The 21,045-nt window shown below is 38.8% G+C and overlaps 1 protein-coding gene across 1 annotated transcript in view; it reads right to left on the bottom strand.

The window, feature by feature from the left end:
• LOC139743964 (uncharacterized) overlaps nt 1–21,045 on the bottom strand; it is a 97,745-nt gene that overhangs the window by 16,133 nt on the left and 60,567 nt on the right. The window lies entirely within an intron of this gene.

Genomic DNA, 21,045 nt, shown 5'->3' with positions numbered 1-21,045 from the left:
AGGTGATTTTTGCCGTGCAAAATGGGCGCTCGAGGGGAGGAACTGTATAGTAGCGAGTCAAACAATACCCCCTTCTTCCTCACTCACAATATTTGAACTAAGGTGTATGTTTTTTAAGCGTCTTGTTCGTGTACAGGACGTCATTGTGTATCCTCCGCCTGATTTGATACGATCATCTCTAAGGCGAAATTGGCGGGAAACAATCTAGATCGACAACAAACACTAGGGGCAAAGTACTTTCACAGGCAAATTATATTCCATATTTTCATAAAATTGGTTCTTTGTACAACAAAATTGGTACACATTGTGTTGGTTTAGTCAAGTATTCTTCGGTTTCCTAATTTCGATACTTTAAACTATTCATCGACAATTGCTATATTCTTACAATGGAGAATGATCGAAATTTACAAAATTGGTTACAAACTAATACATGATAATGATTAATATAATGCATTATGAGACTGCACTTCGATTAAACGACCCAAATGGGCTTTGATTCGGTTTGGCGTTATGTTTTCCCCGGGTACAGTAATAAGTGAAACTTATCATAGAAGCAAAAAAAAAAACAAACAAACAAATTATCCACATAAGATATTAAACACGATCCCTCTTACCATTATTACCATCCAACCAGGAGACAAAGTAGGAGGAATGAAGACATTTCGAATTCGTTGTAGCAGGCATGTAACAAATGTTACATATTATGTGAAATAGTTAATAATCTGCTTTTTATGGTAAGCGTTAACATGACACGACTAAGCTGAGAAATGAAATATGAAATAATAATGGGGTAGTCCGCGTTAAATATGAAATATGATTATATGAGCAATAACAACTTCGACGTTCACTGACGGAAATGTCATAAACTTTATCATCAGGGGTACCATACTGTATGAAATAGCCATCAGGAGAAAACCATATTTAAATGATAACGGTTCAAGTGTGTGGTCTAGCATAACTGAGCGGGATCAACACCCCCACGTCGATGGGGGCAGTCACAGGAGGTGTAATCCCGCGTCGATGGGCACGTCGCAGGAGGGCAGTAAGCACCGTAAGGGTTTCATCGGGAAAATGCATTGCAAGAAATATTTGGATTTTTCCCATCTATTGGCTCGTGGAGGCGAGCAATAGCTGTCAGTAGACGTTGTAAATGTAGCAGTATAGCCTTTGCCTTTTGACGACGATCATGATCTCTGTGTGGGCCACCACCTTAAAGCCATTGAAGTGATACGCAGACGAGTTGCTTTGGGTATTAGAGAGCAAATCAGTGTGCGTGTGTGTGTGTGTGTGTGTGTGTGTGTGTGTGTGTGTGTGTGTGTGTGTGTGTGTGTGTGTGTGTGTGTGTGTGTGTGTGTGTTTATTGTTATTCATGAAACAGAGCAGATATGTTTGATTAAAATGAAAGTCAACATTTTATTCACATGAGTACTACATGTAGTAGGCTTACAATGAATACATTCTGAGTCTTCCTGCCTCCTTAAAAGATACGTTATACATTATTATGTATGCACGTATGATACATATTTTATGAACAGTTGATATATGTATGTATGTATGTATGTGTGTAGTGCATGATGACACAGTTTGCGAGAAGTACACATAATGAATAAAGTAGAGTCAATGAACTGCACTGGCCTGAGCAAACTCTCAAAATGAGCTGGCGACAATGTTACCATAACGACCCAAACCCCCATCAACCAACATGACAAAATGTAATCGCGAAAATGGCTCGTTGAATCTACGGAGAAAATTGCAGTGAATGACCTGCAAGTAGGACGCCTACGTAAACGCACACACACACACACACACACACACACACACACACACACACACACACACACACACACAAACAAACAAACAAACAAACAAACACACAAGAATGATGCGGATAATAATGTGAAAGTGGTGGGGAAACTTTCGGATCAGAATTCAGTCATCTCGAAGAATTATGTAGGGCTATCATACCCTACCAAATTCCGGGAAAACATTTCTCAAACTCTGTGTACAAACCGCTGCCAGTCAAGATAAATGAACCATTAACCTTTTAGCCCATCGGGTAAGAGCAGCTACCGTCCATCAAGATTACTCCCACTATCATATTTTCGGCGCCACACACCTCCATTTCGTGCGCCAATTAACCATCTATCTACACACGTATCTCCGTCACGTTAAGGCTGTATGACGTCATCGTAATAACGTGCTACGCCCCCATTCGGCACAGAGGTGTCAATGCGATAATCCCCAAATGATTGTTTTGATTTGGTCATGTGAGTACACACAAAGCATGCGCCGTTTTGTCATTAATAATGGAAAATCCGGTATCGAAATTCCAGACGGCTCAACGACCGGGCAACGGTGTATCATGGGAGGGAGAGCGTTCTAAGAGCAGACGACCAGAAATGTGACGCAATCGAGGTGCGTTTCTGCAACTCGCGGAATTATCATGATCCATTAAATGATTATACTAGTGGTTGACTCTTCAAGTCACACTGATAAAAAAAGAGGACCCGTACGGCTTTACCCCGCTTCATCTGAGAAAATGCTGTTCTCTTTAAAATGTCGAGATTAATTCAGGCGGAGAGCTAAAGAATCACTGCTATTTCACTAGCTCAGTTGAGAAAGCGGCATCACAATAGGATGATTATTAGTTCGCTGACGGAACGGAAATTAAAAAAAGCACTGGACACACGAACGATGGTCTATCAGCCTCTTTTTTCAGTTTGTCGAAGCGCTGTACTCAAAGATGAATCTTCAATCTTTCAGGGGAAATTGAATATAGTACCACACCCCCGAAAAGAGATTTACTGAATCCCAAAAATAGAAAGGGCCATCATCGTTTTATAAAACCATCAGTTGTCAATTAGGTATGACATACCTCAGGAGTGCTAGGTGTATCTGGAACACGGGAAACAATGCCAGCACCAACAAACAACAGAACACAACAAATCGTTTGGAAGCTAAGAAAATTAGCCCTGAAATCCAATCAAAGCGTAAAAATATACAGGAAGGCTTCCGACATTCTTAATTTTGTTATCAATACCATCTAGTAGAGCAGCCAGCCTTTTCCATTTTTGCAGCGTAAATTGCACTTTACAGTGGCAGATGTTCGCATGCCACAAACAGTATTTTCTTGGGGAACGATTGTAAAAAAGGGCACTGTCATAAATAGAATCAAACCTTGCGCAAGCGTAGCAATGAATACATTTTGGCATTGATAATCCGAATAAGTGGGAAAATCTTATCCTTAACCTCATGTTCGTCTCCACTAGGGACATCAACGTTTTTACAACAGAAATGCACTTTTCAGCTTTTTGGCTTCTTTTGAATTCAATCACCCGTTACTGAGATATGAAATAATCGCTTTTGTCCTACAAACACATCACCTTGTAGATGTATATTGCAGGTGATAAAGGCAAAATAAAGTCGGGTGCTGATTCACGCATGAGTCATTCTGGTCACAAGACGAAGAAATTAAAACTTAACTGCCAGCAGTCATGCCTTCACTTCATCCAATGCGAGGATTCTGTAACTCCTCTCCTCATAATTATAATTATCTTCTCATAAGTCTGCAACATTGCTGTTCTCAAACCACCAGCACCTCTTAAAATCAGCATTCCTGATCAGTAATGTTGCTACATCAATTCTTTCCGTTACAATTTTCCCCTTTATGATATCGTTTCATTTTTTTCTGCGTTTCCGCAATAAGTCGTGACTGTATACAGAAACATCACACTTGATTAAAAAGTTATCCCACACGGTTAGATGTCCGGCGTATGGACACCCAGTCATCAGCTCTTGCGTGCTGTTTACGGATATAGCGATTATTGTATGCTAATGACGGCGTCCACACAATCGCTTTATGGAACATGTTCCCATGACAACGTGAGACAATTTTGACTAACAGGTCTGTTGACTTGTATATTCAAATCAATCATCATCTTACCTCGGGACGCAGGACCTATTCACAAGCTATTCCACCAGCATGTAAATGTCCATAAAATGCATACCAATACTTGGAATGTGACGCTTGCATACAATGGTTGTTGCTTTGTCAGGTAATACTCGGATAACTTTACTATAGTTGTCAGTCCACTCTAAAAAATGAGATGGTAAACCCAACATTTTAAATGTTGTCACTCCTCGAAGCTCTTGCAAATATTGAATAAAAAACTCAAAATGTTTAATTTACCATTACATTTTTAGCTAAAAATAATGAAATGGAAAATCCCACATTTGGAGTGTTGAATTTAACATTTAAAATGGCTGGAGGAGTGACACATCTGAAATGTTGATTTTTACATTGTAATATCATAAAGGTATGTTAAAAATTTTGATGTGTCAGCCAGTCGGCTATTAGAAAAAGAGTTGTTCGTTGGACATTGAAGTATAATGACTGCATGTGAATATGCCAGCGAAACGTGTGTTTGGAGCAGGTGGGGTGGGGGGGGGGGAACTCGACCAGATAACTTGGTGAATTGGCTATGAATTTTAAAGGGGAAGGCTAGTAACTGATCAGTGGGAATCAGTGGAAATGCTGGGAGATGATTGTTCCAATCCTTATGGGATTCATTCAAGAGTTCATGGTATATCTATTGTTGTGTGAAAATGATTTGCTTCAGAATGGTCTCATATTCAAATAATGTGCAGTTTAATGCTTCCAGGTTAGCGTCCCTGGTCAGTGACGGAGCATTAATCTGCACATTACTTGAATATGAGACCGTTCTGAAGCAAATCATTTTCACACAACAATAGATATACAATGAACTCTTGAATGAATCCCATAAGGATTGGAACAATCATCTCCCAGCATTTCCACTGATTCCCACTGATCAGTTACTAGCCTTCCCCTTTAATGTCGACATCATTATCATGTTCTTGGATGGATGGTGCGCCATTGGTTGAGAGTTATACAAATATTACAAAACACACGTATACACACACATACAAGCACACGTGCAAACACACGTCTTCAGTACTGTGAACACTTTATTCGACCTCTATATATATAGCACAACTGATGAACAGATGGAATGCACGCTCAACACGCTCAGGTTCGAACGAAATACTCAAGACATCCGAACACTGCAGTAGGATGAAGAGCAAATTACTCCGATGACATGAAAAACTTAAGCATCAAAAAAAAAAAAAAGAAGAGAGAATGCATTACGAAATACATAGTATATTTTGATCCTTTAGGCCTACATACATTGTGCACACACGTCGAGAAAAGGATTTTTAGCGATGGCAATAATTGTCCTTCACGCCTGCTCAACTAAACGAACACATCCGCTACTTAAGCCGCCAGATAGAGTAATTGCAGACGACTAACTAATTTGTATACTAAGTTCCATGGTGGAGGTTACACCCCGCCCCCACCCTTATCTCCCCCTTCCCTGACACCTCTTATTCTATCTATCTATCTATCTATCTATCTATCTATCTATCAATTTTCTTCTCTCTCTTGAAAACCAATTTCTCTGTCCCTTCTACTCTTTCCGCCATTAACAATCACATCGTCTCCATCTACCCATTTTCCTATGTCTATTCCATTTTGTATGTGTGCTTTGTGCAGGTGTAGACATGTTACTTTGTGCAGTGTGTGTACACGTATAAATGTCGGGTATTCATACAATGGTGTGTCTGACTATAATGCATGGCCCGCTTTAATTATGTTCCATGACGTCAATAACACGGACTCCCAACTTTCATTTACGCTTTGCTACCACAGCCCCAAAGCCCCAATGTTGTTTTGTATGCGCTCTTAAGGGATCCTTTAAGGGCTCACCTGATGGCTTTTTGCTTTAGGCGGCTTTCACTTTCCCCATATTTCAATTATAACCAAATTACTACGAAATGTATGAAATATACAAGCAAGGAAATGCCACACTCTCTCAAGACTCAGCGATTTTACATCTTATCCACCATACACCAGACATTACACAAATCACGGACATTCGCATTTAAGACCTGGATCCTATATTAATTGAGATTCTGTCATTTCCATATAGACTGCGCGGCAGCCACGAGGCTCTCGGGCGCAGTGGGTTAATTGAGGATTGGTGCAATTACGTGCGACAAGGAAAATGAAAGAAGGAAGAGAACTCAGGAAGATGTGGCACAGAAAAAGATGTGAGAAAGGATATGTGTGTGGTGGTGGTGGTATAGGCGGGGGGTGGGGGGAGGGGGTGAAGATAAGATGAGAGGGAAATGATTGCAACTCATCAATCCGGACACTCGTAACTGTTGGTGGAGGACGGCGCTGCGGGATGACAGATTAAAAGTAGCACCAACCAAGAGGGATGTATGGGGCAAGAACAAGAACAGATAAAATCTAAAGGCTGCAAGGAAGATGATAAAGCGAGCGTTTTGCCTCCGTGTGTGTGTTTCAGTGTGTGTGTGCGTGTGTGTGGGTGTGTGTGTTTCTCTCTGTGTGTATTAAAGTAGTGTGAGATGATGAGTATACATATATATATATATATATATTATATTTATATATATGTATATATATATATGTATATATATATATATATATATATATATATATATATATATGTGTGTGTGTGTGTGTGTGTGTGTGTGTGTGTATGTGTTTGTGTGTGTATGTGGTTTTCTTTCTGTGCGTGTGTACAATACAGTGAGATGTGGAGTACTAGTATGCAGTATGTGTATATGTGTCCATGTGTGTGCGTTTTCGTGTGTGCGAGGTCACCGAGCAAGAAGGGGGGTCTGATCTGAAAATGCCAACATGAAATCGGACAGATAACATTAAGACGCCAAATGGTGACCTCCATTATGCCAATTAGTGTCGCTAAATTGAGACATTATAAGCTGCCAGGAGGCGAACAGAGTTAAATGTTAAATTAAGTTAAATGTGCCGGCTTAAAGTCTTTTCTTATCTATAGGAATGCCGAAACTTCTCCCATGCCTTAGTAGGACGAAGATTGACAAAGGTGTATAGTTTGTAGCTAATACCATACAGTACAGCAATGCCATACATACTAAGTGCTTCAAAATTAAATAATACATTAAACAATACATCTTACGCAATTTGAATTTGCACATACACACATACACACGCACTCACACACGCACACACACACACACACACACACACACACACAATGTGGGTGTTTTTTTAAGGAAATCATGTTCACAATACTCTGCACGAAACAATATACTTTGTGATTATTTCAAGTACACAAATACGGTAACGGATCTACTTTAAACTTTTCTGAAACACTTCTGATACTCAAGCATCAATAATCACAAAAAAAGATAAATAAATAGAAGAATCATATAATAATATAGTCATATATTGTTCACTCTTTGCCTTATTGTCTAAGTCTCATTTCGACTCGGTCGAGTTTAATTATTTCCTTATCTCCTCTTCACCACCTGACCGGGAGTGGGTGTCCTTGCTGCAAGCGCAAATTTACAATAAGTAGCAACTTCCAAAAATGTCCCTCGATGACATTATCAGGACTTCTTCCGGGTCAAAAAGAAATAACACCGGATCGTACCTGGCATTCTTGTGGTGTTCTTACTTCAGCATTCTCGCCACCAAAGAGCCGCGCGATGGTTTTATTGTATTTTTTTCACATTGTCGTCATATCATTCTTATATAGTTACTGTTAGCATAATTATGCTTCTTGAGTTGATCCACAAATCACTTTAGATAGTCTCTAATGAAAATATAGCAGGGCAGAAATATCTATCCAAATGTCTGACGACAGTTTAATGTTATAACGTTTTTGTGACTCATGGTGAGTGTATCGTTTACCGTAATAGCCTAGTTTATTGGGTAATGGCTTTCTTTTTGACTTCCCTCACATGAAAATCTGTCCCAGTGAATATTGCAAGTCACATTCAAGTTTTGCTGCTACAGGTGAAACAATGAAGAGACACTATATCAGCCATTACTCATCGTTTTGTTCCGAGCAGTCATCCTGCTTCTTCATAACTCAACTCATCAATTCATTCTACCTGTCTGAATTTTCTTTGTCACGATGGCGAAGACACAATGGAGGAGGAAGATTGGTGCCTTTATTAAATGAAAACAATAAACTCATGATGACAATAAGTAAATAGAAAGAAACTTGAAGAAAGCAATTAGTTTAAAAATTTATTTACGTATGCATACAGACCACTCCCAGAGGCTGTCGACATGCAACAGAAACAAAGATGAGATCATTAAAGTTCGTGGCGAATAGAAAAACTAGAAATGTCGCTACAGCGACTGGTTATACCCCCGCCAAACAACATTTCATAAGCTTTGGTCAAAACAACATTTCATAAGCTTTGGTAAAAAAACTGAGGAAGTAGTTAAATCCGCAAGATCTTTCCTTGATCTTCTGCCATTAATATGCCGTTACCATGGCAACGTACTTTCGGCTACTGTCGAAAAATGCGTCTTGCACATCTACAACCAAAGGCACACATCTGTACCAAGTTTCATGGAAATTGGGCAAAAACTGAGGAAGTAGTTTGCAACACAAAATCTTCCATCATTTTGGCTCATAATATGTGAGCTGTTACCATGGCAACATACTTTTTGTCACTGTCAAGAAATGTGTCATGCTGACCTATATCCCAAGACAAACATTCAATATGAATTCCATGAGAATTGGAAGAACACTGATGAAGCAGTTTTGCCATGAAGCATTTTGCCCTATATTTTACCAATAACATGCCGTTACCATGGCAACGCACTTTTTGCCAGTGCGGAAATATGTGTCTTGCACATTAACATATTCAGATGAACATCTGTACCTAATTTCATAAAAATTGATCAAAAACTGTGGGAGGAGTTCGCGACGCAAGATTTGTACCCAGTTTTGCCCATAATATGCCGTTACCATGGCAACGTACTTTTGGGTACTGTCAAAAAATACGTCTTGCACATCTACAACCCAAGGCACACATCTGTGCCAAGTTTTATGGGAATCGGTTGAAAACTGAGGAAGTAGTTCGCGACGCAAGATTTGCAACGGACCGACCGCCCGACCGCCCGACCGCCCGACCGACCGTCCGCTGATTCCTATATACCCCCTTCAAACTTCGTTTGGCGGGGGTATAAAAAATGGTTCGGTGTAAAAATGGCAGAGGTGAAAATGGCAGGGGTAAAAATGGCAGAGGTAAAAATGGCAGAGGTAAAAATGGCAGAGGTAAAAATGGCAGAGGTAGAAATGGCAGAGGTAAAAATGGCAGGGGTAAAAATGGCAGAGGTAAAAATGGCAGAGGTAAAAATGGCAGAGGTAAAAATGGCAGGGGTAAAAATGGCAGGGGTAAAAATGGCAGAGGTAAAAATGGCAGGGGTAAAAATGGCAGGGGTAAAAATGGCAGGGGTAAAAATGGCAGAGGTAAAAATGGCAGAGGTAAAAATGGCAGAGGTAAAAATGGCAGGGGTAAAAATGGAAGAGGTAAAAATGGCAGGGGTAAAATGGCAGGGGTAAAAATGGCAGAGGTAAAAATGGCAGGGGTAAAAATGGCAGAGGTAAAAATGGCAGGGGTAAAAATGGCAGAGGTAAAAATGGCAGGGGTAAAAATGGCAGAGGTAAAAATGGCAGAGGTAACAATGACAGAGGTAAAAATGGCAGAGGTAAAAATGGCAGGGGTAAAAATGGCAGGGGTAAAAATGGCAGAGGTAAAAATGGCAGGGGTAAAAATGGCAGAGGTAGAAATGGCAGAGGTAAAGATGGCAGAAGTACAATGTCAGACGTAATGAGAGCGATTTCGTCAGATATAAACGTATGAAGAGGTTTTGAATGATAACCTAGCCAGAGCAAACTGTATTTATCGAATTTTCAAATCCAAATTGCGGGTTTGAAGAATATTGATTGAATTATGTTTTAAAGAGATTAGAGCACTCTCATTATTCTGAGTTTGATTCAAGTGCAGTGGCGTAATCTGTCTGTGTGCAGAGAAATAATAAACCAGCTAAGAGCCTGGTAGTCCTATGGGAAATTATTTTATTATTCAGTATTATTATTATTATTATCATTATTATTATTATTATTATTATTATTATTATTATTATTATTATTATTATTATTATTGTTATCATTATTATTATCATTATTATTATTATCTATCATTATAAGGGGGTTCCAACAATGCTGCAAAGCCCTTAAACAGTATAATCCTACGTTGTTTCGCCCAATGAAGTTATCACACACACACACACACACATACACACACACGAACCCACTTTTGGAATAAACATATACGCAGATATACTAGGTGATTCAAAAAACATTTCCCACTTTTGATCATAAATATTTCAAAAACTATTCAATTGATAAAACTGTCATTGATATGAGTAATAGCTGGATAGTGTACAATTTGGTTGAAGGTAATTTGCACGTGAAAGCATAAATCAGTTTCATTAAATCTAAGATTGATTTTGAAGTAAGGTTTCAGATTTTGGTCAAATTTTAACCCTCTGTACAAAAATTAAACTTCGCACAGGAACCAATGATGTGTATGTGAGTGTGTGCTGACAATGGCCCTGAACGATGGACATGCCTGAACCACCTGTTGACTAGGCTTCAGTCTGGCGCTCCCTGTCACATGAATGCTTAATCAATAATTCATGTGGATTGCCCTGGGCACTGCTAGTCTGAATTCATGCACGGTAAAGTGCTTGCAAACACCACATTTCATTCCATCTGGCAATCATTTTCAAATTTTGCTTCACATATCACTAAATTTTGGATATGAATATGCATAAATGATCTAAAGTTCCTCATTTTAATACAACTGTCTACTAATTAAATAGTCTGACAAATTTTTCGCTTTTTCGTTAAAAAGAGATCATTTTTGGTAAAGAGTTCAGCAGCGTTTGTCATTATTTGGGGCGATTTGTTTCAGAATAGATTTATTTAAGGCTCCATATACACAAGTGTATATAATACTCTAATTGATTTTCTTTACTTCCTGTCACCACGTTTACGATAGAACAGAATTAAGGCATTCATTGTAATTTTGTTTTTCAGAAGTAGGGAGAGCACTGACGCGACTCAACGACAGTATCGACAGGCGTTTGACTTTACACAGATACTGCCAGAGGCTGAATAAAGACTAGCTGTGATAGTGGAATTTCTCATGAATGAATAATGAAGCATTCAAACCCTGGCCATTGTTCAGGACCATTGTCAGGGTGTTAACCACACACTCCCATACACACCCATTGACCCCTGTGCAAAGTGACATTTTGTACAGAGGGTTGAAAATAGAGCAAAGTCTGGAACCTAACTGTGAAATTAATCATGGATTTCATGAAACTTATTTATGCCTTCATATTTAAACCACCTTCAACCAAATTGTACACTATTCAGCTATCACTCATATCAATGACAGTGTTATCTGATATATAGTTTTTGAATTATCAAGAATCAAAAGTGGGAAATGTTTTTTAAAACACCTAGTACATACTCTCACATACACACTCTTACACAAACGAATTCCGCCCACGTCCAGGCTAGTATATTGTCATTATTTTTCATTTCTTGAACTGTTTAGTGTAAAGAAGTGAAGGAGACATAGTCGAAGCAAACCGCTAATTTTTTACCTGTTCAATATTATTTTCTTACATTCAGGTTTCGTAGGAGCCTATTTATCTCACAAGGCCTGATCACGACATAATGTAGAAGTAAAAATACAAAACGCAAAAAACAAACTACAGCAGATGTATCGGCAGACATAAGTAAGCTCTTGCAAAATATTTTATTACATTGTTCAAGTATCACACGGCGCAAAAACAAATAAGCTCTTGCAAAATATTTTATTACATTATTCAAGTATCACATGGCGCAAAAACAAAAATCTCGAAGTTTAATGAAAACTTTGGGGTCACTTTACAAACTTATGCTTATTAAAACTGGAGACGAACTTTAGCAATAAACTGTTCTAGTGAGAGTAAAAACTGATAGTTTGCCATGGAATTTCTTTCAATCATTGTTGAACGAATCCGCAGGCGAAAAAATGTAAATGTTTGATGCCTTTCAAACTTAGCTGTTGCTCCAAAGTCAGATTCCATTATGTTATCAACATGGTGTGTTGCTAAAGATTGGTAGATTCAGCCACCGAAAATGACGTTGTTCCCTCGTTATACAACAACAGTAAGAAAATCCAATCCAATCCCATCCAGGTAGATGACTACCATATGATCGCGATTCAATTTACACAGGGATCGCTGAAGCTCTGCAAGACTCTCTTTGCATGTGCCGCGGGGAGAAATGTAACACTGCCTTATTAAATTTCTCCCAGTGGTAACGGAAACCAAATGGAAACAGTAAAAGATCCGTGCCAATAATATTATTTTTCATACCTGCATGTCTGTTATCAAGCAATTTTATTTTCAGAAGTTTGCACACTTTTTAAGATACTTATTAATATAGTATAGGACCTACCAGATCTAAAGTGAGTTTGATATTTTACTGACAAGATACCTGTAGAGCTGTATAGTGGTTAATATGTCCATTTTCAGGTGTACCGAGGCTCATCTTTTTACTGATATAATTGGATTGTTGACTGGCCGAGCGTTTTTTAAGTTACATGAGTGTCCCATATTTCTCCCCGTGTCCCATTTCTCCCCGGTCTCCCCCGTGCTTTATTTCAGGAGAAGAAGGCACTAAAAGCGCGCAGGGGCGGATCCAGGAATTCCGTAAAGAGGGGGCGCGTTTACAAAATTAAAGGGGGGCGCACGCACCCCTCCCCCATTCTTTTCTTTTTATTTCTTTTGTTTCAACAAAAATAAAGGGGAGGGGGGGGGGGGCGTGCGCCGGTTGCAGTCTTCCCTGGATCCGCCCCTGAGCGCGTATTGCGAGAAAGGTGTCAGAAACATGAAGAAAAAAAAATCTGTCACTTTTACCTCGTCCTCTCACATTTCAACGACTAAATTTTTATCAATGGCATTTTTATCTCTAGCATTTTGACCACTGACATTTCGACCACTGACAACTTTACCTCTGACATTTTTACCACATAATTATTTACCTCTGCCATTTTTACCTCTGCCGTTTTCACCTCTGCCATTTTTACCTGGCACCAAAAAAATGGCAACTTACTCGAAACTTAGATATAAAAACGTACGATATGATACGACTGTCTTCAACGCATTATAAGAATGGTGTGTGTGTGTGTGTGTGTGTGTGTGTGTGTGTGTGTGTGTGTGTGTTTGTTTGTGTGTTGGAAGATACTGGTAATATTCGACTTTACTATTTTCGTGTCCCCAGTTTTGGGCACTTTGCGAGAATGTATGTGTGTTTTAAAAAAAAAAGGATTTCGGTTTTGATGACATGAGTCACGTTGTAAGATTCTGTACGATTTGACATATCTGTGTACCTTGCTTGTGTATAATAATGTTGTTTGTCTTTGTATAATGTTTTGGGGTTTTGTGAAAGTGAATTATGTGGCATTGAACGAAATTCGAACAAAGAGTCATAAAAAAATATGGCTGATGGGTCAAAGTAAAAAAAAAATAAAATCAAAGAGAAAGAGAGATAGATAGAGAGAGGGGGGTCAGGGGAGGGAGGGAGAGGTGTGCATGCCATGGCATATCACTGACAGTGAAAGAGATTTCACCGATAGGAGAAAGAGAAGAAAAGGGGATGGAAAGGAGCTGAAAAGAGAAGGATAAACCAATATCGCTGATCCGTTAAATTACAACAATGAAGGGAGGGAGAGAGAAACAAGGAGAGCCACTGAGAAAAATAGCGAGAGAGAAAAAATAGAGGAAGGAAAAGAAAGGGAGAGAAGACGTGAGAGACATGAGAGAGAGAGTGAGCAAAAAAGGCTCCGAGAGAAATTCTTCAGGGTGATTAGCAAAGACATTTTCCACTGACGAATTCATTAAGCCTAATGGTTAATGGCAGAACAAAGAGTTGTTGAAACCAACCGCCAAAAATACAATGTCACCGATGGCATATATATATATATATATATATATATATATATATACATACTTTTTTTTACTCCAGATAGTCTAAACAACGTGGACGTATACATATGACAAGACACACATTATGGGTACAAACCCACACATACACACACATCTAGACACACAATGACCAAGTGTTGGCATTCTTTTTTTTTCTGACTTCGATCAGAATCGATCAGAAAAAAAAATAGAGTACGTCGCGTTCACTCAGCACATTGTTCACATTTCTGAATGCTAATAACAATAATAATGATAATACATGCAATTTCTATAGCGCCATTCTCCACTTTAATTAAATGCTCAAGGCGCTTTAAATCGAAGCAAAAAGACTGAAGACGCAAGTGCAACACCGTAATAGAAGAAGATGAAAAAGCAGGAAAAAAAAGGACATGAAAGTCTGCCTTCAAAAGGGACTGGTCTTCAAAATGCACTGCTAAACAAATAGGACTTTAAATTACTCATAAATACACACACATTCTATGCACTCCACATCAGAATTGATATTAGATTAGACTATATCTGTACGCATGAATAAACAGATCCCCAGCTAATTAGAGTTTGTTATAACGTATAGGGGCCTATATCACTATTGGATGTCACAAACCATCTTTGGTGGGCCCAGCATCATAAACTTTTTAAACCTTATTGTGAAATTCAAACCGGAGAAAAATCACCACGTCACACAGATTTGTGACTTTAAACAATAAAATAAAATGAAGAGTTTAATGGAAAACGAGTTAACTCCATTCTTGTCAATTTCAGATATTTGACATTAAACCTGCTATAAAACCAAAGAAAATAATCACAAAATATGGGATACTTTTAATCCTAACTTCAAGAATATTCCTTGTTATGCATCAAGTGAGGTATTATTGGAAAGATTCATTTTGCTCTATATCTGATAATGGACTTACTTTAAGAAGTGTAAAAAAATGGCGATTAACCCGTCTTGCGCTTAGGCTCTTCAAATATATTATTTCAACCAGCTCGTATTAGACTACGCTGCTTTTGAGCATACTGCTTTCGACTCATTCAGTGGCATAATATAGCATGGCATTAAACAAGCAGTTTCTTGTTGAGAAAAAGCAAAGCAGATATGAAAATATAATTTTATACGAAACCAACACAGGATCATAGAACTTTTACTACTATCGTCATTACAACTACATGGTTATAATGGGAAAATAATCAGGACAAGGCCACTTCCCCAATGACCATCAATTTGTTTTAACAAGGCAAAGATTGAATGCTCTAGAAAGAATATCAAAAAGGTCCGAGGCCAAACTGTGATATTTATTTTTCAGAGGCGTATTGAGACTAACGAGAGGGGCGTCCATCTTGCTGGTCTTGTATTAATCCAATCGCTGCTATGCTACCATGAAGCAAAAGCACTGCATTCTCTCTTCAGATGTCCTTCCTTTTATTCTTTCCTCTCATATTGAAAGCTCATATACTTTGCCTTTTTTTCATGCGTCGTATGATAACTTGAATATTTTTTGTTCATGTGAACAGAGCTCTGATGTCTCGACGCGCTGGGAGAGTACGCTTATGATGTGATTAAAAATCTTGACAAAAATTCAGAGTATATGGAAAGTGAGAATTTGATAAGATCGAGATACTTTTAAAAAAAAATCTCTTTCTGTTCACTTGATTCATAGCTGCAATTTAGTAAAACTATCTTAGTCAACAGAACAAGCTGGCGCAGAAAAGAGGATGAGTAATTGGAAATATAAGCAGTTCTGTAAGTGAGATAAGTATCACGTCGCTAAATTCTTTATCAGCAGCAAATAAAATCAGCAGCAGGATCAGATTTGTTACAAACCAGCCGCTTGGCATGGTGCCAAGACGAAATGAAAGGAGATGAGGAAAAAAAAAATGCAGTGTGGTTTAGATTACTTCACCCTGCACCCGGTTGGAAAATGACATACGAGAAATGCAGAAGATTGGAAAATGTTGCGGCAAATATTTGCCTGGCTTTGACTGATGTGTCGGGCTGATTAACAATGACATTCTGGTTGCCATGGCTACGATCTGATTCAACGTGTTCGTTATTCCAAATACATATCACCTGCGGCTGAGTTCCTTCTGGGCGCACACACACATACACTCTCTCTCTCACACACACACACACGCACGCACACACACACACACACACACACACACACTCACTCACAAGCACTGTTGTATGTTTGCTAGCCTTCCATACATAACACAGTCTGTCGTCTGCCGAGCTCTCAGTAGTGTCGAATGGCGGGCTTTCTTTCTACCTGAAATAAATCGACTTCGCACCTTTACGCGCGCTTTTTAATAGACGTCTACTGAGCAGAGTGGCTACTTTATTTGATTCGCCTCTGGCTGTATGTGTTACTGGAATTTCCCATGAGAGACAAAGTCTGGCTGTGCAAATGCCGAGTCTGTAATCCAGAGAGATAGGAATGGAAGATGCCAAGTCGGTCATCCAGCGAGAAGACAATTTCCATCAAAGCCGTTTACCATTATGTCGTCATCGATTTGCAATCACGTGAAATAATCGCTTTTCCCGAATGACCAGACAAGACGAAAATGTTGTAGTATCGCACCAGAAAACCAGCAAACATTGCTTGTTGTCACGAAAGACACATGACTCCCATATGACAACCATGTAGAGCTCTACCCCATTTACAAACATAAATCGCAGATTATCTCGCAAAATGATTACAATATGTCGATACCTTAAATTCACGAAATACTCTGAGAGCATTGTAACATGTAAGTGCTTCAATTCAAAACAACGTGTTGAGAAGAGCAAGGTGCACTAGTCTGTACGAAACCAAATGACATTGTGCAATAAGCTAACTCAGGCCTGAAAGTCTAAACATGAAATAGCAACACAAATATCTTTCTCTTTTTAATTTTCTTTTAGACACTGTTAGATATCAATCGTGGGTCCCACAGTACGACGCTGGTGACGATGGAAATAATAGGGAATATCCATCACAGCATTGCGAAACTGAATGTGTTGAAGGCAGTGAACGTTGGTTAGATGAAAAGACACCATCATAACATCATTGATGTTAGCATTTGACTCTTACGCTGGTGATTCTCACTTGGTTAATGGGTGATATAATCATATATGCATTGACCAAGCTTCGGGCAGTGCGCGTCCCGCACCCGGTGTTCAGACTCGCCTCCATCAGGACTATTGAGGGGAAAACACTTGTTTTCTTCTCCTCTCGGGAGACAAGTTTGAACGCAGAGAATCTCTCTCCCTCCCTCATTCTCTGATATCCCCTCCCCTTCTAGATGTTTCTCTTGATTCTCTGTGTTTCTCTGTCGCCTGAGGATGACGATACAAAGGTGTTTCCCTATACTACGTCATCAGCCATGTCGCACCTTGCCGTCTCGATATTCACAGTATCCTTTCTGCACTCTTCCTATCAGTCTTTATTTTACATTGTCAACATCTTCAACAAATTTAGGAGTAGATCTAAAGTGCTGTCATTATTCATCTTCTAAAGGGCATTCTCTTCACTCTTTTCAGATTGATTACTCCCAACGTAACAATCCTTTTTACGATTCTTTTCTCTATAGACATGGTGCGTTGTACAGTAAACAGGGGGTTGTTCACGAAGAATTTAAGTCGAACTTAAAAGTTAAAACCGACTTAAATTATGGTATGCTATTGGTTTCTTTTTGCAGTTTTAAGTAATGTTTTCAAAATCCGCTTCAAATTCTTATCAAAATTTAGATAAAAATCCTTTGTCCCTTGCTTTATTTTATTGATTAATGCCTGTACGAAAAAGTCTCCACAATTTCCATTCTTACATGAAAGTTAGAATGTCACTGAAAACACATGGTGCAGCCTACTATAGCCTAATTTCAAGTTGAGCTCAAAATTCAAGATCGACTTAAATTCTTGTGAAATACCCCCCCCCCCCATATCACATATTCGATCAAAAAGTAAAGACGCAAATACGTCTACACAAGATGATCCTAAACGATATTTAGATGATTAAAGCGACATTCCAGACGATTTACGTTATTTTACACCACGTTGTACATACAATATCAATAGTGCCATGTATAGTTTTGTGGAAATGATTGCGGTCCTTGAGCAGAGAAACCAACTCTGAAAAAAAACAACCAATACACTGAATAAGAATGATGGCACAGCAGGTTCATTTCATATCCCAATAGTGTAGCAATTTGATTCAATTACAATACTACTTGCTGAACAACTTCACCTGTGTAGAATTTATGCACGCGTTCTTCTTTTATTCTGCTTCCTCGAGCAACTTATTCTTATGTGAAGCTGCTATGTCATCATCCTTGTTCACTGTTAATGATTGTGATTTTTTTAATGAATTTTGAAAACATTCTTATTCCTTATCCCAATCATAATTATGATAGCTCTGGAACTCTATATCCACTGGGCGTTTTCACATCAGCCAGATGTTTCGAAATAGCGCGCTATTTTCTGACTTGGGAAATTAAACCCGATCACGAAATAGCGCGCTATTTTATAATGTGAATACAAATTATCGCGCTAATTTTATGGCTCTGAGCGAGAAAATATCTCGAGTCCAACTCGGGAAATTTCCGAATAGTGGGATAATTTGCAAAATAGCGCGCTATTTGATAATGTGAAATCGCCTCAAGAAATTAGCGCGATGCATCCCATCATGCCTAGCGTGTGTGATGGCGATCACGCGGGTAATTCTTTTGAAAGAGCGCGCTCTACTGGTATACCCGACACTGTTTGCGCATGCTCAGCTGTCGAATTAGCTCGAAAAAATTTCGGGCTAATTCTCTTTCGGGCTGATGTGAATAGGAAATGAAATAGCGCGCTAATTTGCGATCGCGAAAAATATCTCGAGCTTGGATTTTTATCGGGCTGATGTGAAAACGCCTATGACCAATCAATCTGTAGCTTTTTAAATGCAAAAGTCTGAAAATCATTTGGAAGTCTCCTTTAAGGGATGGCACGACATTTGCTCCTGCGACGGTCTTATTTTCTTTAAGAACTTTTAATAGGGTTAGTGTTAGGGTTGTAATAGGGTCTTAGGTTTAGTTTGATGTGAGGATTAGGATTAGGGTAAGGGTTATGTTTGTGGGTGGAATTGATATTGGCTTAGCGTGCAAATATTTCATGGGAGCAATTGTCGCAGGAGCAAATATCATGGAACCACTTTAAGGCCCACTTCCGCAAACGCATTCTTTTATCTCTTTTACACTGTTTGTACACTGTGTCTACTTTCTCCTCAACGAAGAAGGCAATTCTGTCCGCCCCACGTATGCTGGATTGCGCACTTGAATAATGTTTTATGGAGTAGTTATCCACACTCGATACCCATAAAAACGCACGTTCGTTATATTCAGCTCTAGCAGCTGCAACATCAAGTTTGATATGGAACGGAAGTCACATAATATTTACGGGTGTAGCTGGGAACTAACCAAATGAAAAAGAATCGACCTCTGCTACAGGGTGCATACTTCAACAGCAGTTTTTCCTATCCTCTCTCTCTCTCTCTGTTTTACGGAACTTGGAGCATGTCGCCACGTAATATTTTTGCAGGCATGCGACACGTCGGTGTGGTACGCTCTCAGCATCGAAACCCCATTAATCGATATTAAAGGTATAAAAAGACACAAAGCGAAGAGAGAGAGAGAGAAAGGGGGAGGCAAATAACTGGAATGGCGCACACCTTTTCCACCTGATGACTCTCTTCACACGTATTGTCAACAACAATGGACAGGAACGCCACGAGGTATGCTAATTTCAAGTACCTGGCTGCTAACAAGAACAGGTGCGTGTAGGAATGTGTAGGTAAGTGCGTGCGTGTGTGTGTGTGTGTGTGTGTGTGGAGTTAGCTCATGTGCATAATTATTGTACAAAATGACCTTTCTATTTTTTTCTCAGTTGATTGGACACTTCACCTGTTCTCAAAGCGACAGAACAATTTATGGAATTTGTCAATCATGATCCAACAAAAGGATGAACTTAAAGTAAACCAGGTGGCCAGAATGGTCCGTCAATCAACACTTGAGAAAGCATTCATTTCATTTCAGTGCATTAACAATTCTTTCATTGGTATTGCCCAATACCACTTTTGCTGTGAGTTTGATAAGCTGGCAAGTACCATTTATAAGGATTAATTGAATAATATGCATTACATTGCAGACGCCTTTCTCAGTGAATTTAAAAAACAACATGTAATGCCCTGTTGATACAAATGATATCTTTCTGCTCAAGCGCAAAGTGAAATACCGAACTGGATTAATTTTTCGTGAGGCGAACGCGCAAAATGAGGAAATTGTCAACGTGGTAAACTTCGGCGACCTATACACGAATTCATCTCCAAGAAAGATAACAAATCTTTATAACAGCAATAATAACCTCTGCTGGAACTAAAACGCAATAGCATACGAGGCTATTTTAATTTGTTGTGAGTTAATATCTATAGGCGTGCATATTTCTGTCTGAAATTATACGTCTGACGATTGCTTTTCTGCACATAACACCAGTCATGCTCGACAATAAAGAAGTCGATTGGATATGCAATTCGCATTTTATCCGCTGGACATTAATTTTTAGCAAGTCTAAAACATTCACTTGACTTAGACTGTTCGCTATAAATAGGTAATATTACGATGTAAACATTGACAAATAGCAATGAGCAATATTATCCCAACCTTTGCTTAGGAACACAAAGTTAGATTTCTCATTTACACTGCTTACTTGCTGGGTTTTTTATGCTTTAGTCTTATTCATATAGCATAAATTAATGTCAGATCGAACACAAAAATCAACTACATACTATGATGCAATAATGGATACAACGTAAATCAAATAAGAAATGATAATGATATTTCATTAACAGTCAAAAATTAAACAGATATGTTTTAATGACCTGCTTGAAGAAACCGGTCACGGAAGCCTGACGTAGAAGAAAAAGGAAGATAATAATTAGCTTCCGAATCTGCGTGGTATACACATCAGATCACTATCAAAGTGTTTTATCTGTGACTATGTCCTCCCAATAATGTGTAACGAGAAAAAATAACTTTACAGTTAGGTAAAAAGCAATATGTCACACTTGCACAGACACAAACATACTCATACGCAT

The sequence above is a fragment of the Diadema antillarum genome, unplaced genomic scaffold (assembly GCF_040938485.1).
Source record: "Diadema antillarum isolate AM-2024a unplaced genomic scaffold, OU_Dant_1.0 seq00001125_RagTag, whole genome shotgun sequence".
Taxonomy (NCBI): Eukaryota; Metazoa; Echinodermata; class Echinoidea; order Diadematoida; family Diadematidae; genus Diadema; species Diadema antillarum.
This window is presented reverse-complemented; position numbering and strand designations above follow the sequence as displayed.